Source organism: Anolis carolinensis, chromosome 6, assembly GCF_035594765.1.
Source record: "Anolis carolinensis isolate JA03-04 chromosome 6, rAnoCar3.1.pri, whole genome shotgun sequence".
In the NCBI taxonomy this organism is placed as follows: domain Eukaryota; kingdom Metazoa; phylum Chordata; class Lepidosauria; order Squamata; family Dactyloidae; genus Anolis; species Anolis carolinensis.
In genome coordinates, this window is record NC_085846.1 from 34,269,062 (window position 1) to 34,295,656 (window position 26,595).

The window sequence follows — 26,595 nt, forward strand, 5'->3', positions numbered from 1 at the left end:
GATAACCTGACAATGGAGGATGTAGATTAAGTACTAATTGAGCTTTCTCTTGGTCATTAGAAACTTTTTTTATCATGTCAGAAGCCACTAGAGAACGTACTGCAAGTCGCTTCTGGTGTGAGAGAATTGACCATCTACAGAGATGTTGCCCAAGAGACGACCGGATGTGTTACCATCCTGCTGGGAGGCTTCTCTCATGTCCCTGCAAGCTAGAACTGACAGACAAGAGCTCACCCCATCTCGTGGATTTGAACCAGCAACCTTCAGGTCAGCAACCCAACCTTCACATCAGCAGTTCAGCCGGCACAAGGGTTTAACCTATTGCACCACCGCATCTCCTTATCAGACACAATCTTGTTCATATAAAGTCCAAGGTCTAAAAATGACAGTTTCTTGTCTCTGCTCCTGTTCCATGGTTTCTTTGGTAGGTCTTGGTTTAGATCAGGCATGGGCAAGCTTCAGCTCTCCGGGTATTTTAGATTTCAACTCCCAAAAATCCCAGCCAGTTTACTAGTTGTTAGGAACTGTGGAAATTGAAGTCCAAAACACCTGGAGGGCCAAAGTTTGCACATGTCTGGATTAGATGAACCAGTAGTAGACACCTCAGTTTCCACAGTTTCCTCAGTTTTAATCTGGAATCCAGGTGTGCATGTTCTGGGGTCTTTATCAGTACCAGCTGCTGCTTTTTATTTTTTGCATGAAGTAAAAAAAGTACAATTGCTTTGATAAACATTTCAGTATCTTCTGGAGTCAGGTGGATGAAAGGAACTTTTGGTTGATTTTGTCTGTTATTAGGTTCAAAGTTAGGTTGTTTTATATTGTTCAATGTACAGTAGAGTCTCACTTATCCAACACTCACTTATCCAACGTTCTGGATTATCCAACGCATTTTTGTAGTCAATGTTTTCAATATATTGTGATATTTTGGTGCTAAATTCGTAAATACAGTAATTACTACATAGCATTACTGCGTATTGAACTACTTTTTCTGACAAATTTGTTGTCTAACATGATGTTTTGGTGCTTAATTTGTAAAATCATAACCTAATTTGATGTTTAATAGGCTTTTCCTTAATGCCTCCTTATTATCCAACATATTCGCTTATCCAACATTCTGCCGGCCCGTTTATGTTGGATAAGTGAGACTCTACTGTATTTTGTTTTTATATAATTTGTTTATATGTCTTCTCGTTGTCATTGAATGTTTGCCAGATATGTTGGAAACCGCCCTGAGTGCCTTTGGGGAGATAGGGTGGTCTATAAATAAAGATTATTATTATTATTATTATTATTATTATTATTATTATTATTATTATTATTAAATATTAACAGCAAATAACAGGGTTTTAAGTCTCAGAACAGCAATTCAAGCTAGCAGACAATTGCACAGTAAGATAACTGTGTTTGGAAACACCCATAGCAGTTTTCATGCCTTTCTTTTCTACCCCAGTGGGAGAAGCAAGAAGGCAGATGTAAGAGAGAACTCTTGAACGGGGAAGAGCAAAAGAGCTATAATGTGACTACTTTCCGGTTTTTTATAATATTTCAAAAACTCTTAACGATAATCACAGGGGGTAAAAATAAATGAAACTACATAGTAAAATATATAAAAGGTAAAGGTAAAGGTTTTCCCCTGACATTAAATCCAGTCGAGTCTGAGTCTGGGGGTTGGTGCTCATCTCCATTTCTAAGCCGAAGAGCCGGTGTTGTCCGTAAACACCTCCAAGGTCATGTGGCCGGCATGACTGCATGGAGTGCTGTTACCTTCCTGCCAGAGCGGTACCTATTGATCTCCTCACATTTGCAAGTTTTCAAACTGCCAGGTTGGCAGAAGTTGGGGCTAACAGTGGGTGCTTACTCCGCTCCCCAGGTTCGAACCTGCGACCTTTCGGTCTGCAAGTTCAGCAGCTCAGTGCTTTAACACGCTGCGCTACCAGGGGCTCGTATAACTGTATTCAAATGTTATGAAAAAATGTTGAGATAGGGCATTTGAAACATCTCTTATATGTCTATTTTCACTTTAAATTGGAATATCTAAAAATCAAGATTAAATTGGCAGAAAGGTAGTTAATGATAGTGTAAATAAATTATCAACATTTGGTTGAGATAGTGGTTGCAGTTCTGGAGGAACTCTAATCTTTGCTTCTCATAGATTTAGCATGGGGATTTGGTTAACCAGTTAAAATTCACGAGTAAACCAGTTTATTTTTAATCTGAAAAACCCCCACCCTCACTCCTGGGTATGTGCTTGCCAGTCCTACAGTCACTGAAGCAGATGTCATATTGATTTTGGAGGAGGGATAAGCATCCTTTGCTATGAATGGGACCTGCCAGATAGACAGACACACTTTCTATTGACCTCTCAGAATACTGCAACCTGTCTTCCCAATCTGAATTTCTTAAATAGACTTGCTTCTGCTAGTCTTCAGCAGATGAGAAACAGCTCTTCTCTGTAATCCATAGAATTACAGAATTGGAAGAGATCAGAAGGACCATCTAGTCCAACCCTTTGCCATGTGGGAACACACAATCAAAACACCCCCAACAGATGGCTGTCCACATCTCTCCCAGCAATACCCAGTTCAAGCCAGTGTAGACTCATATAATCCAGTTAAAAGCAGATAATGTGGATTATCTGCTTTGATAATCTGGATTATATGATAGTGAAGAAGGGGCCTCCACTGAAATAATTTTAAGAGCATTTTCTGAAGACTGACTGGGAGCTGAAACCACTTGTTAAAAACCTTAGCTCAGCCATGAACCGGTACCTCTAGACTGATTCAAGGCCAGCTTTTTTTGGTTTGGTGCATGTTGTGTTCTGCAACATTTTGTGTATTTATGTAAAACAAGCAGGCTTGCCTTTCTGCCTAGTGAAGAAATCAATATAACTTGAAGCTTGCATCTTTTTATAGCAACCAATTTAGACACAACAATGCTTTCCAGTTCAGCAAATGCCACCACTGTGAAGGGAAAGACAAAAATCGAAGTGCTATAGCATTAAGAAAAGGTGCAGAGTTGAGGCAGGCGTTGTGTGGTCAAAGGTTAACCCCAAGCACTGCAAACTTCATTATATGGTCAGTGTAGACTCATATAATGCAGTTTGTTAAACTTTAATTAAATCCAAGAAATAGAACACTTGTTACCTTCTCTTATTATCCTGGAAGTCAGCACATTTAGGTCTCAGGATCAAATCTGTCCTCTGTCCCCTGAACTGTTTCACATACATACATACATACATATTCTAGACCCACATATACTGATTATTTATATAGAGGCAAACCAAGTGGGGAAAATAGGCTGCAGAGCTAAGGAAATGTAATAATTTTAATCAAAACTCCCAGAATCTCCCTGTGGTTGTCTGAGGGAGTCTGGGAATTGTGATCCAAAAAGTACATTCCCAAAGCTTTGCATGTTTCAGATTTATTGGAAACTCCCATACTTTAAATTGAGGTCCTGAAACCCAGCACCACCTAGAAGAAGCTGATACTGTAGCGGAAGCCAGACTTCCCCTCTTCTCGGCTTCTCATGTGTCTGTGCGGACGCAGTGGAAGTAGGAGACAGACAACTGGAGTTTTTTCCAAAGAAAGCAGTTTACTAAAGTTCATGCAGCTGCAGAGGTTCATCCCACGCACAACTAGGTGCTGAAAAGGGAGAACCCCGCCGACAGGGTCAAGTATCTATTTATACAATTCAATGGGTTCGGTTTACGACCGCCCACATATCAAACCATTGGTGCATATTTGTGGTGCAGTATTACATTTCATCATTACTTTCATTTCTCTCAAAACACATGATTTCGGGGAAATCATGTGATAACCTATCGGCTGTGTACCTGGCCTGCTCGTACCTCCTTATATGGCCATTTCCTCCTACCCCTTCATTCCTGCCTTAATACTAGCAGGCAGTATTTTAAGATGAGAACTTCAAGATATGCAAAGATCAACAGCATTCCCCACTGTCAGGTTGAGATTGATTTCCTCCATTGGCTAAACAAGTAGTTCTCTATCTGGGGTCCCTAGATGCTTTTGGCCTTAAACTACCAGATATCCTAACAGCTGGTAAACTGGCTGGAATTTCTGGGAGTAGGCCAAAAAAATCTGGGGACCCCAGGTTGAAAACCACAGAGCTAAACCAACTGTACTCAAACTACTGGTAGTCTGGGTGCATCTACACTGTAGAAGTAATTCAATTTGACTCTTAACCGCCATAGTTCAATGTTATGAAGTGGTGGGATTTGTAGTTTGGTGGGGGACCAGCACTATTTGGCAGAGAAGGCTAAGACCCCAAAACACTAAAACTCTAATAATTCCATAGCATGGAGCCACGGCAGTTAAAGTGGTGTCAAACTGCATTAATTAGATAGAGTAAATGCCCCCTTGGAATGGTCTTTAGATGCTACAGAGAAAGAAAGAAACAGTGGGCACAAACATAATGCTAGTCCCTGGCACATTGTGAAAGAAATGCCCCATTGGTTCCTACTTTCAGGTAGCTGCGGAAGCAATGGACCCAACTGCTTGAATCAGTGGCATCAGTAGACTTGGTATCACCCAATGCAGTAACTCATGGTGTCCCTTCCATGGCTCTCCTCCTGTACAAAGGCACACCATACTATTGTAACTAAAATGGGGTGGAAATTTGACAAATCAGCAACTATACAAAACAACCCAGCATGAAAGTGAAAATTTGTCCTTCTAGGAAACTCATTGCTAGGTCTCCGCCAACAGTATAAAGGTACCTTTGTTTGAAAGCATGTATCTGATCAGATTTCAAAAGTAATTTATATCAGAAACACCAAACTATGGGTGAGAAAGCTTAAGTTATCTCCATAGTTGTCCAAAAACAGCTCTTGTCATCCACTCAGTCTTGGTATATCTGGTGTTTTCATGTGTGGACGGGAGGGAACATCCAGTAGTGCCTCAACCCTTGGATTTGCTTTTTTCTATCTGCATATGTAACTTCATATGTGTCAAATAATATTTATCTTCAGGCAGATCTTTGGATTCAGGCCATTGGTTATGAATGATCAAAATATCCAAAAGTGAGAAATCTTTCTTTGTTTCAAAAATAACATTCTCATGCCTCCCCCTCCCCATTTTGTTCTAAAGGCTCCAGTTGTGAAGAATGTGATGAAAAATACATTCCAAAAATGGTATCAGTGGATGAACGCTTTGGAAACAGATTGTCCAAATAAGACCATCTGATTTCTTCTGTATAATTGAATGTCTGCAGTTTTTCAAAAGCGCAAAGGCGGATTTGATATATCCTCTTAAACACAACAACAACAACAACAACAACAACATTTAGGATTGTGCTAAAATTTTGTCTCGTGATTGAAATGCCTGAAGCATTTTTTTTAAAAATCAAAAAGGGGCTTCATTTTTTTAAAGAAAGGAAAATAGGAATCCCCCAAATACTGCTCTGTGTATTTCTGATATGCGGTATCAGTCAGCTATTCACAAAAGAATTGTATTTTTTTCTGCTCCATGAAGAGCAACAATAGTCACCCTATAACACAACTAACTGGCATAGGTAAAACCAGTCAGCTTCCAGAAAACCGATTTCATTCATTTAATTTGACATGCTCTTGGTCTGTTATTTTGTCTTCTAGGCTAGCTAGACTCCTGTGTAGAAATTTGCACATCTGCCCATGAATGTATGGTGTGATCATTGATACTAATATATTTAATTTCTTCTAATTTTCTGGGTTATATTTTAATTGAAATTTTAAAAGATTTTTATGACCCATTTTATGAGTTTTAAAAGGTATTTATGTACACAGAAAAGAAAGAAAAAAGAAATTATCATTTCTTGTTGGAAACATGGCATTTGATTGGCATTACTTTAAAGTAATGCCAATCCAAAAATCGCATGGGAAACACAACTGCACATTTGGAGCTGGCCTCTTGTTTTATCTCCATCTTTTTTCAGGGTATCAATTTCAGCTGTTCAACATCAGCAGAAAATGCCATTGGAAAGGAGCAACCAATTCCAAAACCTCAAAACCAAAAAAATGAAAGGGAGGGGAACAATTTCTCAGTTAAGATTTGATTATGTGTGTCTATGTGTTTACATTTTATTTGAAGTTGTATTGGAAATAATGTGAATAATATTGCATGCTTCTTTGCACATTCTGTTCATTCTGTTGCAGTGAATCCTTAGGAAGAAATCTTAAAGGACTGCCATTGATTGTATGAAACTCGGACCCAAATGCCATGGCACTGCAATGCAATCACACAAGACTGTCTGGCATGGCTCAATTGTGTGTTTTTCAACTCTTCTCCCCCCTTTCTCCCATCAACCGCACACGCGCGCACACAATTTCGCCTCTGGTTGCTCACAGCCGCTTTCTGGGGCCATCAGTGGCAGACAGGACCTGGGACTTGAGCCAAGGGAAAGACCTGGCACGTGTCATGGGCACGGGGCAACGGCGCCAGGCCCACTGCCTCCTTGCAGGAGCGACCTGCTTTGCCACCCCATATGCCAAGTCCCCTGTGCCACTGCCAGACAAGTTTGAACGGCGGCCAAGAACCCAAGATGGAGTCAGCTGCGGCTTTGACCTCTCCGCTTCACCCCGCACAATCAGCTCTCTCTTTTCAGCACAGAGAGAAGAAAGCAATCTGCAGAGCGGGGGGCCAGAAAATCACAAACAAAGCCGATCCATTGCAACATAGATCCCAAAAAGGCTTGGGTCATTTCCAGAGGGATCAAAGTAGATCTCATGCCCAGATGCTTTGTTTGTCATTATCCCAATGGCCTGCTGGTTCAAACTGAGAAAGCAGAGGCAAGGAGGATTAGAAAAGTGACAGGGAGGAGTGTTTAACCCTTTTCCCACTTGCTACTTCTTTTCTTCACAATACACCACCCCTCCAGAGCTTTTCATCTACCGAGCTGCAAACATGTCTTTCCACAGGGAGACATCCAGAATAGCAGCAGCCACGCAGAATATAACTTGGTCACAAAGAGCATATTAAAGAAGTACTGGAGCAACACAAGGGAGAATAGATAGAAATCCCTTTGTAATCAATATCCAAAACTGGGTGTCTGAATTTTATAGCAGACAATGAATGGAACCATTTGGCTTAAAACAAGAAGTAGTGAGAAGTGTTTGCTATTTTAAATATATAGAATGTGATCCAGAAAACCCTATGAAATTCATGGGGATGCCAGAAATAGACAGGCAGGTTGTACACACACTGAGCCCTGCATACATTTATGAGAGGCTCAAACATCTGTCCACAGAAATTAAAAAGAGAGGAACAACCCATTAGTGGTTCTCATTGACAACCACTTCTAGGCAGAGGTTTCCTTACACCAGCAATTATAATGCACCGGGAAGTTATTTTGACTTAATAGATGTTCCACAATAAGGAGAAAGTGGTGAAATATGGAGGAAGATGACAGATGAGTATGAGTGGTTGTTGCCACTTGAAGTCTTCATATGTATTGTATCAGAAGTGAAACTAAGGGTACAGTTGTAATGTATTTAAAAACACAAAGTTTTAAAAACTTGGCATTATGCTAAGTGTCCTTTGATCAGTAGCTGACCACATGGAGTGCCTCTGGTGTTGGTATAAGAAGGTCCTCCATTATGCATCTGGCAGGGCTCAGACTACATTGCAGTAGGTGGTCTGTGGTTTGCTCTTCTCCACACTTGCATGTTGTGGACTCCAATTTGTAGCTCCATTTCTGAAGATTGGCTCTGCCTCTTGTGGTGCCAGAATGCAGTCTGTTCAATGACTTCCAAGTCGTCCAATCCTCTGTGTGTCCAGGAGGGAGTTTCTCATCCGGTCTCAGTCACTGATTGAGGTTCCGGGTTCTAACCTGCCACTTCTGGAATCTTGCTTACTGTGGTGTTCCTGCAAGAATCTCTGTGGGTCTTAGAAAACTGTTTCATGATTTAAGGCGTTGTCTTGCTGGCTGATATCCGAACAGAGGATGGGCTGGAGATTACACTGCCTTGGTCCTTTCATTGATGGCTGCTACTAAACAGTATAATTTCTCCAGTGGTGTGGGGCATAGACATCCCGTGATAATGTGGCATGTCTCATTAAGAGCCACATCCACTGTTTTAACTTGGTGAGATGTATTCCACACTGGGCATGCGCATTCAGCAGCAGAGTAGCAAAGCTCAAGGGCAGATGTCTTCACTGTGTCTGGTTGTGCCAGTCAGCTTTCATATGATATTGTTTCTAGTACCCACTTTTTTCTTGATAGTCAAGCAGTGTTCTCAAGTACGTATTTTGGTGTGCTGCAATGCTCTAGTGGGATTCCTTCGCAGGTGATCCTCAGAGCTCAAGATGTTTGTCTGTTCTTAAGATGGAAAGCACACATCTGCATTTTAGATGGATTGGGAATCAGCTGTTTTCCCCTGTAATAGGCAGCAAAAGCACCTAAAGCTTAGGGGAGCTTCTGTTCAACCATTTCAAAACCCCTTGCTTAGGTGGTGATGGCATGATTGTCAGCATAGATGAAACTCTTCCTAAAATTCAGTGAACGATGCAGAATGATCACATTATAAGAGTCTGGTTAGGAACTGTTCTTAGTTCTAGAAAGGAGATCAATACTGGTGTGACCTAAAAATGAAATGGATGCTATTGATTTTGGCCCAAAAACAGAGCTCAAAAATTAACTGTTTGGGGTCATAATGATCAGAGTGACTGGGCACTTGAGACTTGTAGACTAGGGGTGCATCTACACTGTAGAAATAATGCAGTTTGACACTACTTTAACTGCCATGATCCAAGGCTATGGAATCATGGGCTCTGTAGATGTACATGGTCTTTAACTTGTTTTGCCAACGTGTCTCATGAAGCTGCAACTCCCATGATTCCATTGAGTCATGGCAGTTAAACTGGTGTCCATCTGTATTCGTTTTGCAGTGTAGAAGAACCCAAAAAGCACTTTTCCATGATCTGCAAAAAATTGGTAGAAGTGTAGGAAGTGTGCAAGCATATGATTATTAATATGATCAAGCATGTTCTGTGGAAAGAAAAAGAACAAGCACGCCCACTGGCTCTTTTGTATGCTGGAGATTTCTGTGTTTGCTATCTGTCCTGATGCATTCCTGTTCTGTGAAGTTTGGAGGCTGACAACAAAAACAAAATCTGAACCCATTTAGGTTCTATGGATTCTTTGAAGATGGACTAGCTTTAGTGCCTGTTCCAAGTTGGTGTGTGCTTACTCACACCACTAGGCCTACTTCCTCTACCACTCAAACATGACCTCACTATCTGACAAGTAAACATTAGCCAAGGAACATGCCAAGTCATACCTCCAATTCATGACAGCCAACTCAAATCTATGATTTCATCATGTATATAATGCAAATCGGGGGAGGGAAAAATCAGCCTGACAAGTCACGGGTAGGCATTAGTTTGGGGTCATTTAATAGCTTTTAGTTGTTGTTTTGCTCTATTATTAGAGAATAGCTCAGAATTTTAGAGTGTTGTTATGCCTTCAAACTAGCTCCAGCTCTTGGCAAATTCACAGAAGGACCTTCTTGCCAAGATTCATTAAGAGAAGTCTTGATTTTGCTACCTCTGAAGCTGAGAGAGTGTGACTTTCCAAGGCTGAGAATTGCAACCTGAATCTCTTGTAGTCTGGGTCTACTATTTAAACCACTACATTGCATCAGCTCTTTAGAATAGTGTGGTATGTAGTTGTGTACTCATTATTTGATCCTAAGTAAATCATTAGTCACAATGGTAAGAAACTTGTTTTATATTTTTTTAAAAAAAAGGAAATCATGCTTTTTAGGAATCTAAACTAGCACCAGGCATCACATTCCACATGGGATCATGCAGTTATGGAATTACAGGTCAGGAATAGGCCTGGCACGGGGAAAGAGATTTAAATACACAGACAGAAACAGAGGGACCCCAAACAAATCATTCTCCTCTTTTGGGTTGACTGGTCCCAGAGGGTCTCTCCTGGCTCCAGTTCCGATGAATCTAAATGTGGGAATTGGGGACACGGAAAGGGAAAGCTTCTGCCTTTGCCAAAGGGGATGGATTAAATGGCACCCCAGTGGGCTTTTACCCCATCTGCCAGTTTCACAAATCCCTCAACAGCGTTGCATGTAAAGCAAGCATGTGTGTGCGTATGTGTGAGCGTGTTGCCTTTTTTTAGACCCCCCCCCCAAAAAAAAGCATTCCAAAAAGCAAACTGAAAATCCCTTTCTCTCGCTGCCAACTCTACCAGCTTGAGAGGTTGACCACCTCATTTTAAGGCTGACTTACCTCCCAACTGCTCTGGAATCTGATCTAGAGGGAGATAGAAAGGCTGGAGGGGGAGTATGGTTACTTTTTGGAGGTGGAATTGCTGAAAAGCATTTACGTCGCCTCTTTAGTTGCCTCAATAAGATCAATGCTGGCTAAAGTGAACACAGCTCTTGAAAACCCCCTCTTCAACTGCTTCCCAAAATGACTACAGATGATTTACACATAATTTTAAAGTAGAAGTAAAGACACTGACAACAAGATTTTCTACACCTTGTTTCAGCCATCAATGAGAATGGATACTGCAGTTAAGAAATCAGAAGAAGACTAAGCATGCATCTACATTGTACATTGTAGAATCAACACACTTTAACTGCCATGGTTCAATGTACAGAATGCTGAGATCAGTATATAGTTTGTGCCAGTTGGGAAACATCATGGCTGGGGAAATCTGTTTCTCATCCAGCTACTGCAAGGCTTGCAACTATGGCTGGACATAGGTTAAAGATAAAAGATTTCCCCTGACATTAAGTCTAGTCGTGTCCGACTCTGGGGGTTGGTGTTCATCTCCATTTCTAAGCCAAAGAGCTGGCGTTGTCTGTAGACACCTACAAGGTCACGTGGCCAGAATAGTCTCATGGAGCGATGTTACCTTCCCACCTGAGTGGTACCTATTGATCTACTCACATTTGCATGTTTTCGAAATCCTAGGTTGGCAGAAGTTGGGGCTAACAGCAGGAGCTCACCCTGCTCCCCGGATTTGAACCACCAACGTTTCGGTCCACAAGTTCAGCAGCTCAGCGGTTTAACCCACTGCACCATTGGGGCCTCCATGGCTGGATCTACACTGCCCTATATCTTAGGATCTGATCCCAGATTATCTGCTTATCCTAGATTATCTGGCAGTATAGACCCATATTATCCAGTTCAAAGCAGATAATCAGGGATCAGATGCTGGGATAGAGGGCAGTGCAGATCCAGCCTAAATTCAGGAGGAAAATGGGAGGCAATGAAAAATGCTAGCATAGTTCTTGCTAATCAAAATAGCCAAGGATTTTGACCCATTGAACCCTGACTCTATTGCATCACATGACATGTGGGTCTGAAACCTTTAAGGAGAGTAGATCTGTTGAATTAATTGGATTTTCCTATGTTTTGATTCATCAATGGGTTAAACCCTTGGGTGGCTGGACTGCTGACTAAAAGGTCTGCGGTTCAAATCTGGGGGGCGGAGTGAGCTCCCGTCTGTCAGCTCCAGCTTACCATGCAGGGACATGAGAAAAGCCTCCCACAGGATGGTAAAACATCCGGGCGTCCTCTGGGCAACGTCCCTGCAGATGGCCAATTCTCTCACACCAGAAGTGACTTGCAGTTTCTCAAGTTGCTCCTGATACCAAAAAAAATTGACAACTGATCCAGCAATAAGTTAGTTTTAACTGGGGAAACTACCAATAAGATTCATTGCATGCTTTTAAGCTTGCAGCTTAACAGTAGGTTGATCTCTGCAAGACATTCCATGTGGAATTGGGTGTCTTTTTCATCCAGTTGAGATGGAATATCTACAATGCATGAAGATGGCATCCATCTGTCACCATTCTGCATTTTTCCTTTTTCCTTTTACCTTTTCCCAATCAGCAAAATAAACGAATTTGTAATGTGATAGAGAGTAGGAGCAAGAGTGAATTATGACCTGGTACAGATGAGTCTTAGCACTGTTGTTGTTCCTTCAAGTCATTTCTGAGCAGCAGTGATCCTAAGGCAAGCTATTACTGGGTTTTCTTGGCAAGATCTGTTCAGAAGAGGTTTGCAATTGCATTCCTCTTAAGCTGAGAGAAAGTGACTTGCCCAAGTGGGCTTCATGGCTGAGCAAGGATTCGAACCCTGATCCCTAAAGCCATAGAGGTATGGTTCCAATGGATTCCATGATATATCAGGCAGGCAACCCTATCCCTACCTAGTCTCATTGATCATAACCTTTCCCGGCCATTAGCATCACCTTATTAATATTGGCAATTGATCATTACATTAGCTTGATCATTTAATTTAAAGAACTTGTGTATACAAATAGAAACACGTATCCATGCATTTATGCTTCCGTGAAAAATCACTGTAGCACTAAATATGCTTTTCTGGTCATCACCAATTTAGCAACATGTTTGAGATCATTTTGTCAGTCAAAAACATCTGATGTAACTCTTCTAATTTAAAGACTGCTTCATATTTAGAACTCTTTTACAAGTCAGGATAGCAGTCGGAAAATAAATGCTATGGTGCAAATTTGGAAAGATTGAAAAGATCAGTCAAAAATAACTTATTTTTTAAGAGGTGGGTGCTTTGATAAATTGTGGGGTCTTATTCCTTGTCTGTGTAGCTGTGACACATCAACCAGGATAGGCTGAATTTAGGCCCCTTCTACATTGCCATCTAAAACCCATCTTATCTGTTTTGAACTGGATTATATGGCAGTGTAGACTTACCTGGATTATTTGGGAGTGTAGATGGGGCCTCAATCAGTCACTGCCAGAGGTTTCACCATCATTAAAAATGCTTTAGGAATCAGTGCATTATGTTTACCAGAGAGCTTTAGTGCTTCACCCATCTACAAATTACAGGTTTCAATAAAACTGAACCCTAGAAGTTGAAGTGATATCAATGTGCTCTGATTGTGTGGTGTGAAAGTCCCTTCCCCTAATGATTTGAAGTTGCTAGTAAAATGTCTCTCTCCTTCTCTCACTTTCTCCATTTGTCCTCAGCTCCAGGCAGTATCCCGTCCTTCCCTGTAGGCTCAGGAAAAAGCAAAGTTCTGTAGTCTTTTCTAGCTTGTGTGTTCTTTCTTATTAATAACTAGCTTGGATACCCGGTGTTGCACCTGTTATTTGAAAAAGTCAATTTTTAATTGTACAAAATGCATAAGGTTGTGGGTGAAGTACAACTGACATCATGCCAGGTTAACCCCGAGAAACTCTATCAGTACTTAAGGTTTGTCATATTGGGCATGTTTGCTCTAGATGCATAAGCGGTGGGGTTCAGTGTGCTCTCTGGCTATAGGGTAAATTACAACTCCCAGAAAGGAAGGTCAGTTCCCCCAAACCCCTCCAGTAATCAAATCTCGGCATATCAGTTATGTGTGCCAAGTTTGATCCAGATCTATCGGTTCACAGTACCTTCTGGTTGTAGGTGAACTACAACTCCACCAAATCAAGTGAATTTCCCCCAAAGACCTCCAATATGTTTTTTCTGATCATGGAGGCCCCGTGTGCCAAGTTTGGTCCAATTCCATTTCTGGTGGAGTTCAGAGTGCTCATAGATTGCAGGTGAACTATAAATCCCAGTGCCTACAACTACAAAATGTCCAGGCCAATTCCCCTTAAAAACCACCAGTATTCAAATATGGGCCTATCGGGTATGCATGCCAAGTTTGGTCCAGATCCACCATTGTTTGGGTTCATAGTGTGCTCTGGATGTAGGTGAACTATAACTCTTATAAATCCCTCCAAAGACCTCCAGTATTTTTGTTGGTCATGGGGGTTCTGTGTGCCAAGTAATTTCCAGGCCCATTGTTGGTGGAGTTCAGAGTGCTCTTAGATTGCAGGTGAACTATACATCCCAGTACCTACAACTCCTATAAATCAAGGTGAATTCTCCCCAAACTTCTCTAGTATGTTCAGTTGCTGATCAATTCCTCTGTTTGCTGTGTGCCAAAGAAAAGAATAGGAAAGGGTTAAGGGAGAGGCAGTGGACGGGATCATGCAAATTTCACACCAAGGGAGAGAGTAAGAAACACTGGGATGTCTGTGGTGGAGGAAACACATAACATCGAGGATGAAATTGTTCCCCTATGAAAACCTTCATTGGGTGATGGATAGTATGGCTTTTGTGGAAGACACTGGCAGGGCTCTTGTACATGTTCATGGTGCTCACTATAACCTGCAACGTCATTGAAGGGAGGGCCTTTGGTGTCTCCTGAGTAGTGGGAACTAGAGCAGTTTGTGGAGGCAGAAGCTTGTCTGTGTAAGTGAACACCCTAGCCACACACACACACATGCATATTTTCATGTTTATTATGTGTATAGATGTTTACCATCTTGATCACATCCTAAATTGCCTGCACACACGTCCTGATTTTGCTCCTTGAAATGGTGGAAGATATGGAACAGTAGGTTAAAAATGTTTCCAACTTTGGCCCTCTTTTTATCCCTGTGTGACCTCCAATGGGAATGGTGGTGATGGGAAGCAGGTCTGGCCCTAACATCAGACAAAGTGGGCAGCAGATGTCAAAAGGTAGCAGTGAAGTATTGGAAGAGAAAGATGTGTGTCCTGCATCCGATAGCTGTCTTCAGATGTGGAACACACACTGTCGCATTGCCAGTGCGAAAGAAAATGCCAACTGCCAATCCAGACAGATTTTGTCTGTGGAATGGGAGCGAACTGCTAGTTTGTTCTTTGTCTTTGGCAACAAAATGCATTGGCTTAGTCCTGGAAATTTCTCTCTTTCATTGTGCCATAACCAGTTGATGAAGATGTGAGAAGAACTGAGTTGGGAATTAATGATGCATCATGTCCGGCCTGCCTGTCTGCTTTGAATGAAGTTGCCCTGGACGAGAGACCTGCTGTTTGTGGACAGCTTCTCTCTCTCTCTCTCTCTCTCTCTCTCTCTCTCTCTCTCTCTCTCTCTCTCTCTCTCTCTCTCTCTCTCTCTCTCTCTCATTCTCGGCAGGCCAGGGCTTATGGAAAGGGGCCAGGGCAAAGATGGTCCTTCCTTCCCTCCCACATCCTTCTCCTCCTCCCTTAGTCCCATCCTGATGCTTGACTCGCAATCACAAACCAGTTTGCAGCTTCCAGTCCCTGAAGAAAGACTAAAGTTAAAACATCTGTTAATTTATAAACCAATTTAACCATGACTGGTTAATAAATAGCGAACAGCTGCCAATTCCACTACCCCTTAGCTCGGAAGAAGGGCACTCTGGGAACCAGGATGGGAACAGATTAATTGAGCTGCCTTTTTAAAAACTCGGTTCTTTCTTGGGCACACATGTGGCTTCCTCTCACTTACTCCCCCCTCCTTCCATCTCTATGTTTGTGGAACTTGGTACTATATAGTAAGTTGAATTGCCGTCTGCAGAAAAGTGACGTTTTGGGAAAGAGAGAGACTGAAACACTGGCAGCCTCCTCTTGCTCCAACAAATAACATCAATCTGTGGATGGCCACAATGTTTGTCTTCTGGAAAAAGAGAAAATTCAAAAGATGTGTGGCTTTAAATTGTACCCGTCTTCTACTATGAAAATCCTACTTTGAAGATCCTACACTGTGGATGGTGACATTGTAATTCCTCACTGATGAAGGAAAGGCACACTTCATGTGCACAGGAGTTCTCTTATTTTTTCACTCCTGGCTGAGATCTGTTATCAAAGAGTAGTAATTGCCTACTCCACTACATGCAGCACTTTATCTATCTACCTCACCCACGGATTTTACCATTTCCACGCCTCGCACTTTGGCCCAGCTCGCCCTTGTTTACATTTTGTACTGTTTCCATACTCTGTTTTATTATGCTACTGTTATTATGTTTTATTTTACTATGTTATTGTATAAGCATTTTTATTGGATGCTGTTGTGTGTCTTGTATGTACAGTAGAGTCTCACTTATCCAAGCTAAACGGGCCGGCAGAAGCTTGGATAAGCGAATATCTTGGATAATAAGGAGGGATTAAGGAAAAGCCTATTAAACATCAAAATAGGTTATGATTTTACAAATTAAGCACCAAAACTTCATGTTATACAACAAATTTGACAGAAAAAGTAGTTCAATACACAGTAATGCTACATAGTAATTACTGTATTTACGAATTTAGCACCAAAATATCACGATGTAATGAAAACATTGACTACAAAAATGGCTTGGATTATCCAGAGGCTTGGATAAGCGAGTCTTGGATAAGTGAGACTCTACTGTATTTTATTTTGTTATATTGTAATTGTTTGGGCTTGGCCCCATGTTAGCCGCCCTGAGTCCCTTCGGGGAGATGGAGGTGGGATACAAAAATTGTTGTTGTTGTTGTTATTGTTACCTGCATTGCTTTTTCTTTATGTGAGTCTGCCTTTGAAGAGTGTTTGAGAAATACAGCCGGTCCAAAGGGCCATACTTCCCACACTTTTAACCAGCTCTGGTTAGAGGCAGAGGCGGTTCAACCACCAGGCCAACTAGGCAGTTGACTGTGGCGCCATCTTGTTGGGGGCGCCATCGAGGCAACTCCTGTCCCCTGCGGCCTGCCTCTGCAAGGTATTGAACTGCTTTTTCTGTTGATTTGTTGTAAAACATGATGTTTTAGTGCTTAATTTGTAAAATCTTAATGTAATTTGATGTTTAATAGGCTTTTCCTTAATTCCTCCTTATTATCGAACATTTTCGCTTATTCAACGCTTTTATTTTTCAGTGATTGGTTTTGGGGGGGGGGGGCAAAATTCTGTTCGCCTACACTTGAAAAATACCTAGGGCCGGCTCTGGTTAGAGGAAACACATTGATCCTACAACAGGTCCGCTGACCACTGATCTATTCCTGCATACATTTCAAAATGGCGGTTATGACCTATAAAGCATTATACAACGTTGTCCAGGCTATCTGGGATCTTAAAGAAGGGCCCTTCTCTCCATCCTGATAGTAGCATTTGTGGGGTGAACAAGACTGGATTGACACTTGCATATAATCCAGATAATTACAGCCATATAAAATCCAGATTATCTACTTTGAACAGCATATCAGGCTCCTTCTACAGTGCCATATAATCAAGATTATCAAATCAGATCATCCACATCTGTTTTGAACTGGATTAAGTCTACACTGCCATATAATCCAGATCAAAACAGATAGCAAAAACAAGGGTACAGTTGTAATGTATTTAGAAACACAAAGTTAAACACTTGGTATTATATGTGGGATGATATGGTAATGAAGGAGAGAAGACTGTGGATGGTTTGGAGAGACCATGTCACAGGTCCATATGGCTGGTAAGGGGATCAACTTCCTGAAATTAGTAGAGCATAATAACCAGGTTATAGTTGTTAACAGATTTTAGGCTGGATTGAATTTTCACCCTATATTCCAGAGATTAGTTAACTCCCAAACGCTAGTTAAGAAAGCAATTGGCTCTGTGTTTCCTTCCACGCATTTCAGTCAAGCCTAGAATAAGTTACTTTACCCAGTTTTTGACATGATGATAAAACAAATAAAAAGCCACAATTTGATGATTGAGGCATTCTGTCCAAGGTAAATAACCCATTCATATCTGAATACATTTGCACCATGGAGAACACCTGTCATCACTAGGGAACAGGGTATCAGCCTTCATTGCTAATTCTTTTTGTTAATACTCTCCAGAAATTCAGAGATGAAAACTGGAACATATCCCTAAGCAACATCAAGAATATGGTCAAGGTAGAAAAACATAACGGGGCAAAATAGAGAAGCTAGGAGAAATTGCACAAGGTTGCTTTTGCCGAAGTCGACAGGTGAAGGCATTGCAATATGCTTCCCTCCACCAATGAGTTAAATGAGCACAAACTACTTTTGTATCTTGAACTTAGTTTGCAGCAATCAAGGAAAGATGGGGATGGGGAGGGGAGAAGAAACTGGGGCATTTTAAAAGCAGCTGGAAAAGATAGGGAATTCACTGGAACTGTTCTTGCCAAATTGGAACAGTTGGACTATGTTTTCTGCATCCACCATCCATCACTGTGTAAACAGTGTTCTCTGGTTTCCTCCTAAGCAGCCTTGAGTTTTATTCATCACTAGCTTGGGTACCCAGCAATGCCTGGATTATTTGAAAAGGGTCTTGTTTGTTTTTGGATGTTAGGAAATACAGTTTGGTCATATGTCAACCCTTGCTTTTGTTTTTTTATGAATGCTCCCATTAGAAATGCATAAGGATGTGAGTGAACAACAGTTCCCCCAAATCTTGGGTCAACCGTCCCAAAACTCCCCCAGTATTCACAGTTGGCCATGTTGGATCTGTGTGCCAAATTTGGTCCAGATCCGTCATCTTCTGGGTTCAGTGTTCTCTGGATAAGGGTGAACTACAACTCCCAGATTCCCAGGGCAATCACCCTGAAACCGTGCCAGTATCCACAGTTGGCCATGTTGGGTCTGTGTGCCAAGTTTGGTCCAGATCTGACATTGACTGGGTTTTCTGAATGTAGGTGAACTGTAACTCCCGGATGCCAAATTCAATCACCCCCAAACCCCACCAGTGTGCAAATCTGGCCATGTTGGGTCTGTGTACCAAATGAGTTCCAGGTCCATCATTGGTGGGGTTCAGAGTGCTCTTAGATTGCAGGTAAACTATACATCTTAGTCCCTACAAATCATGGTGAATTCTCCCCAAACCTTTCCAGTATGTTCAGTTGCTGATCAATTCCTCTGTTTGCTGTGTGCCATAGAAAAGGTTAGGAAAGGGTTAAGGGAGAGGCAGTGGGCGGGGTCATGCAAATAGGAAAAGAAAGGAACATTGGGATGTGCTTGCTATAACCTGCAATGTCCTGGGAGGGAGTGACTTGGGGGATTTTCAGCACTGGGAACTATAGCCCATGCCACATACACACATATAGATTTTCACTTTTATTATGTGTATAGATAATTATAATGTTGGGACTATGGGTGGGTCAAGTCCCAAAGAATGAATTGAGATGTGGAATTACTGTGTCCTTTGTTTCAGGCAGCAAAATGCCTTGGCATATGCCTGTAAAGTGTTCACCTAAGATTTTATATGTTCGCACCTGAAATGGAATGTGGAATGGATCAACCCATGTGCTATACAGATATGCATGGCTAGTCATAAGCTGGTTGCAGTTCCCAGCTACGTGCATTCTTTGTGACAAACCTACATTAGCCATCATGAACTGGGTAATTAAAGATGCATATATTGATTTATTCACTTGGCAGCTGGGCTAACTTAGACTGGAAATATTATTTTTTTTTTATCAAATTCTGAATTCTACCATTTCATGTTGCTAAGGCTCTGTGTATGTTTGTGCCACTTCGAACATTATGTTATGTTTTCTAAAATGGGATCGGTCTCTCACACATTTTTATTTTGTTCTGAACATTTGATAATACCATGTTATTGTTAGGGGAAACAGAGGAAAGAAAATTGGAAGCAAAAAACAAAACAAAACAGGTCCTCTGCTGAGTTTGCCTTTGCCGCTAAATAGAATTGTTATGGATTCCTGCTCTGTGTGCAAAACGTTATCATACCTTCCAGCATTGCACCATTAAAAACAGAGACATGTTTTGTGAGAAAGAACACACAAGATAGAGAACAGGTTTGTTTTTGTTTTAACCTACTAGAAAGGACATGATCCTGCCCATTCCTCTCCACACTTTGAACATGGTTTGTAGCAAGTAAGCTGAGGATGAAGGGAGAAGTGGAGGAAAAGAGAGAAACTGGGACATTTTAAAAGCAGTTGAAAAGAGGGATGGTGGAGGATTAATTGAAGCAGTTCCTGCCTAATCATTACAGTTAGAGCTTATGTATTATGATATACAGAGTATTTACACCAAGAACAGACATCACTAGATATCACTGTGTGCATACCTAAGTATGGAATTCCAGTAAATATGAAATGAGACCATTTACTTTCTTTGAGAACTTAGACAAGAAAATCAGTGGGGTGGATGTAGACGTGCAACAAGTTGATTTCTTAGGATGCATCTACACTGCAGAATTAATGTAGTTCAAAACCACTTTAACTTCTATAGCTCAATGTTATGGAATAATGGGAATTCTAGTTCTTTGCAGCTCCATCACTTTTTGGCAGAGAAGGCCCATGAAACATCAGTGCACATTATGACCTTTGTATCCATGGATACATTCTTAGGGCCCTTCCACAAGTTGATTTCTTAGGGTGCATCTACACTGCAGAATTAATGTAGTTCACTACCACTTTAATTGCTATGTCTCAATGTTATGGAATCATGAGAATTCTAGTTCGTTGCAGCTCCATCATTCTTTGTCAGAGAATTTGATGCAACTATTTGATGCAGCTGTACTTTTTTTTCATCAGTGTGCCAGGGACTGGTGGTATATTTATGTTCTTGGTTATAGTAAGTTCTTTCTTTCCTGAAAACTTTTCAGGGACTAGCAGTCATTCACTTGTGGACTAGTATGGGTTTATGGGTGACCACTTTGAAGACAGTCCTGGTAATCCAGTAGAGTTGACTATAAGGCTAAAAATGAGAATTTGGAATCTGGTTAATTTCTAATTCCAATGTATACATCAGTCTGATTTCTCTTCTGCGCCCTTCTCCTTTCCATCAATAATGCATGGCTTTGTGTTTATTGCTACTTAATTAATCCACACTTAGGACAATTAAAAGCCTGCATAATTCCCCAAAGTGGGATGGAAGCAAGGGTAATATACCACCACCATTATTTCAGGCTGAGGAAAGCCTTTTTCCAACCTGGCACCCTCCAGATGTTTTGGACAGAAATTCCCAGCACTTCTGATCTTTGCTTATTGGCTAGGAGCTCAAGGGGGTTGAAGTCCAAAACATTTGAAGGATTCCAAACTGGGGCTTGTTTTGGTAGTGGAACACCTGGGCCCTTTTCTGTGTAGAGTTGGAATAGAAATTGTGTAGAAGAGCATGGGCAACCTTTGGCCCTCTAGCTGTTTTGGACTACAATTCCCACAATTCCTAACAGCCAGTAGGCTGTTAGGAATTGTGGGAGTTGCAGTCCAAAACACCTGGAGGGCCAAAGTTTGCTCATGCCTGGTGCAGAGTGTTGGACTGCAGCAACCAGTATTGCTTACCATTGGTTCTGCTGGCTAAGCATGATGGGAGGTATAGTCAACTGACACTAAGGGGTGAGCTTTGTCCAGCCCTGCAGTAGGGAGGTGGGATAATATAAACTTTAGAGCCGACAATGCCATATTTGCATAGGAGCTTGGGAAGCTTATGTTTTCTCTGACCATACTCAGTAGAGTAGTGGTGTTCTGGAAGTGTGTAGTTACAAAAAGCAACTTCTCTGAGCTCTTATTAATTCAGGTAATCTTTTCTGCAAAGACAAGATTTAGGGCAGAGCAAGCCAAAAGTCTTCATAATATTATTGCGGCTGGATCTACACTGCCCTATATCCCAGGAACTGATCCCGGATTATCTTCTTATCACAGATTATCTGCCAGTGTAGACTCAGGCCCCTTCTACAATGCCATATAATCCATATTATCAAATCAGATAATTCACATTATCTGCTTGGAATGGGATTATATGAGTCTACACTGTCATATAATCTAGTTCAAAGTAGATAATCTGGATCTTAAATGGCAGTGTAGAAGGGGCTTCATATAATCCCATTCAAATCTGATAATCTGGGATGTGATCCAGGGATATAGGGCAGTGTAGATCCAGGCCCTTTACACACCACTGAATAAAAACCCAGGTTTTCTGCTTTGAACTGGAATAAATGGCACTGTGGACACAGTGCCTTTCCACACAGCCCTATATCCCAAAATATCAAGGCAGAAAATCCCACATTATCTCAGTGTGGACTTAGATAACCCAGTTCAAAGCAGATATTTTGGGGTTTTCTGCCTTGATATTCTGGGTTATATGGCTGTGTGGAAGGGCCCCCAATCTCAGAATAGCTTTTCTCTCCATTCTATGCTATTCAAGTTCAAAACCACATGTTAATTTGATGTTATTAATTTAAGAGAAAGGAAGGGCTTTTGTGGATTAAGAATGGTCTACTTTCCTCAAAATGGACAGAAGCAACAGAAAACATATGAATGTCAGTTCTTTGCATTTTCAAGGGAAATGCCTCCATGGAATCTTGATGTTAAAATGAATGCCTTAATTTCTTCCATCAGCTTTTCTCATGAGAAAGGAATCCACAGTCCCTGTTGAAAACTTGGTTCATGCAATTAAATCTTTGCATCTTGCATGAGCAGAAGTGCAGCAGCTGGTTTCCAGGGCTGAAGTGAGCATTGTGCCTGGGCTGGGTGAAAGGGAAGACAAAACACATATCCACACTGCAGAATTATAGCCATTTTACACCACGGTAACTGCTGAAGCTCCATTGTATGAAATACTAGGGTTGTTGGTTTGTTGTGGCACCAGAGTTCTCTGGGAGAGAAAAGTAAATATTTCATAAAAGTGTAAATTGCAAAATTCTATTTTGATTGTGTCAGAAGCAACTTGAGAACATACTGCAAGTCACTTTGGGTGTGAGAGAATTGGCCGTCTACAGAGATGTTGCCATGGGGATGTGTTACCTTCCTACTGGGAGGCTTCTCTCATGTCCCCGCAAGCTACAGCTGACAGATGGGAGCTCACCCCATCTCGTGGATTCGAAGAGGCAGCCTTCAGGTCAGCAAACCAACCTTTAGGTCAGCAGTCCAACCGACACAAAGGTTTAACCCATTGTGCCGCAAAATTCCATAGCACTAAGTCTTTGCAGTTAAGGTAGGATCGAACCACTATAATTTCGCAGTCTGGATAAAGCCAAAGAGAGCAAGGTTGAGTGATAATAAATTTTGGATGTCATGAACGGGAATCAAATGCTTATTTTCCTTCTTTTGCATGAAAATAATTTGACTAGCTGTGAACACTACGTACTTTGATTTGGAGGAGGACTCCCTTGACAGCTCTGCCTCAGGCAGCAACTTGTCTTGGTCTGTCACAATACCTCTTCTGAGACCAAAGTGAATATTAAAAACGAATGGCCATACAGAAGTTTTTAACCCCTGCATCTTTGTGGTATCTGCCTTATATTCTCTGGCAATGATAAGGAAATTACACCTGTTAATAATACTAAAAAGGTTCAGGTGGTATTTGCTCTATTAGGGCTGGATTGACTTCTTCTAGGGCCCTTTGACACAGCTGAATAAAATCCCACATTTACTGCTTTGAACTGGAATATATGGCAGTATGGACTCAGATAATCAAGATCAAAGATGATATTGTGGGATTTTCTGCCTTGATATTCTGGGTTATATGGTTGTGTGCAAGGGCCCTTAGATGTGAGCCGATTTGAATCTCCATATGGAGAGAAAAGCGGGATATAAATAAACATAATAACAACAACAACAACTTGAATCGCTTTTGAAAAGAAGACCCTTGCATACAGGATTGGTTTGTGCATAGTAGGACTTGGAAATTAATGTTAAAACTAAATGCTTTTGCGTCTTACTTTGTACTTTTCTTTTAGCCTAATGCAATTACACTTAAACCTTTTAATGGCAATGGTTACAATGCTAGAGTCTCCTCCTCACAATGAGCAATGTTTGCTTTATTTCAGAAATATCTTCTAGAGGAGGGAGTTATAATGACTTGGGGAGATACAGTAGAGTCTCACTTATCCAACATAAACTGGCCAACAGAATGTTGGATAAGCGAATATGTTGGATAATAAGGAGAGATTAAGAAAAAGCCTATTAAACATCAAAATAGGTTATGATTTTACAAATTATGCACCAAAACATCATGTTATACAACAAATTTGACAGAAAAAGTAGTTCATTACACATTAATGCTATGTAGTAATTACTGTATTTACGAATTTAGCACCAAAATATCACAATGCATTGAAAACATTGACTACAAAAATGCGTTGGATAATCCAGAATGTTGGATTAGTGAGACTCTACTGTATTTCACAAAATAGCGGGAATGCTGTTGGTTAGTTCCAACTAAAAGACCTATTTGTTTAAGTTGACTTCAAACTACAGGAAAGGAGATTCCACCTGAACATCAGGAAGAACTTCCTCACAGTGAGGGCTGTTCCGCAGTGGAACTCTCTCCTCTGGAGTGTGGTGGAGAGCCTTCTTTGGAGGCTTTTAAGCAGAGGCTGGATGGCCATCTGTCGGGGGTGCTTTGAATGTGATTTCCTGCTTCTTGGCAGGGGGTTGGACTGGATGGCCCATGAGGTATCTTCTAACTCTACTATTCTATGATTCTATGGTTCTATGACTCTACACTGCCATATAATCCAGATTATCAAAGAAGATAATCCACAGTATAGGATTTGGATTGCATTACATGAGTCTATGCTGCCATACAATCCAGTTCAAAGCAGATAATCTGGATTTTTATATGAGTGTAGAAGGGGCCTTAGGATGAATCTACACTGCCATATAATTCAGATTAACAAATCAGATAATCTACATTATCTGATTTGAATTTACACTGCCAGATAATCCAATTTCAGAGCAGATCATTTGCATTACTGTAGAAGGGACACCAGGATTTCATAGGATGGAAACCTTGGCAAGTAAACTAGTATCATAGTGTTTCTGTGAGTTTTTCAGGCTGTATGGCCATGTTCCAGAAGCATTCTCTCCTGATGTTTTGCCCACACCTATGGCAGGCATCCTCAGAGGTTGTGAAAACTCTTCTGGAACATGATACAGCCCAGAAAACTCAGAGTAACCCAGTGATTCCAGCCATGAAAATCTTCAACAACACATAGAATTATAGTGCTATAACTGCATAGTGTAAATGGGCTTAAGTCTAATTGATGACATGCTGCTCTTCAGAGTAATAATTTGAGGTCTTCGTGAAAAATCAAGTTATTTAAAATTTTTTGGACTAGATGGACATTTCATTAGATCTAGCATAGTACTGTAGTCCTTATGTGACATACTACAGAAATTATTTCCATCAGATGAAACGTATCACACAGCCAGGTCCTTCAGCCTTAACATATAGTTATAAACCCATAATTGCCTTCCCAGTCCACCTGTCACGCCTGCATCCTTTAGAAGATGCTTTTTCCAGGTTGCTTTTAATATCCATGTCTATATATCTAGATCTATAGATGTGTGCCCACCCCCTCGAGGAAGTCCTCTGTCCCTTTAAGATGCTGCCGTTGTCCTGGATCAGCCCAAGCGCCTATTAAAATTTTATGCGAAGTGTAAATGGGGCAAGTCTCCAGCTTCCTCGCTCCCATCGAATGATTTATTACTCGCAAATACCACAGAACTAATTAGTATAGTAATTAATTAATACGAATTTGCATATTTGCATGTGCAATTAGCGCAGTGGAGTGATTACTCTGAAAATGAGAAACTTGGGCTTGTCAGATGTTGGTGTGAACTGGACTGGAAAGGGGTGTGCAAATGAACTTTAAACAGCCTCGCACGCCAGGCAGGAGAGAGAGAGAGAGAAAGAAAGAGACACACAGAGGCACATTGAAAGAAGAAGGCCTTGATGAGAAAAGAAAGAAAGAAAGAACCAGGGTGAGGTGGATGTGTGCACCAAGGAAGGGCAAAGTGGATTTACACTTTGCAGGAACACATGCTTGGCATCACACTCCCTTCTCTGCAAACTTGTGTATCTGCTAGATCAAAGCTGCCTCTATGTTGGAAAAAACAAAAACCTTTCCACTCCCCCACACACCCACCCTTTCTCCTGAAAAAAAAGAGAGAGAGCTCCCTTTTATTCATGTATTTCTTTCCATGGCACAGCTCCAACTTTGCTGAGATCCAACCTTATTGTCATGCATTACACTTCCCTTTCGTAGCTAAGCTATGTGTAATGGGATAACGCAAGCTGTTTTCCAAACCGGGCCTGGATTCATAGCAATGATACCTTAAAGGTGCCAGACCCTATTTTTTTTATTAACCTCTTGGTGACCCCCTGTTGTGAATACTAAGCCAGCCAGCAATGTAAACTGGGATTTATTTATTTTTTGCTTAAAAACAAAACAAGGACAAAAATAACGACATTAACACACGCAGAATGCCGGAGTGCTTTGTATGCTAACAATTCTGCTGTCAGTGGCAAGGAAAGTATACCATGTATACAATAGAGCAGTCAATTAACACTATATCCCACCTCTGATATTAACTCCCATAATGTTGAATACTTAAGAAAAGTGGCCTGATTACTGTGGTGTATGCCGTCAGTGGTAATTGTAATGAGATTAGCTTCAGAAATGCACATAGGCCTTCCATACTCTGCCCGATTTCATCATTTCTGGGGTTCTGTGATCAAGCTATTCTAGAGCCTGTTGTGTGACTTCAGCTCATCAGGGTGAACTAAGGCATAACCTTCCAAACATTTCATGTTGGTGACACAGTAATTCAGGTTTACTAATAAACCAGAGGTTAAACCAATCTATATATATAAAAGGGTAATGAAATTTCGGCCTAGGGCAAAACAACAAAACTACACATCCCAGAAACACTAAACTTGCCAGCACAACCCCTCATCAATGCCTCTACGTTCATACAACAAAAAGAAAAGAAAAATTAAGTCCTAATTAGAGGGAGAGGAATAATTGTTTTTATCCAATTGCTGCCAGTTAGAAGGCTAAGCTCTGCCCACTTGGTCTCCTAGCAACCCACTCAGCCCAGGGAACAGTTAGGCCTCAGGCCTCTTCCAC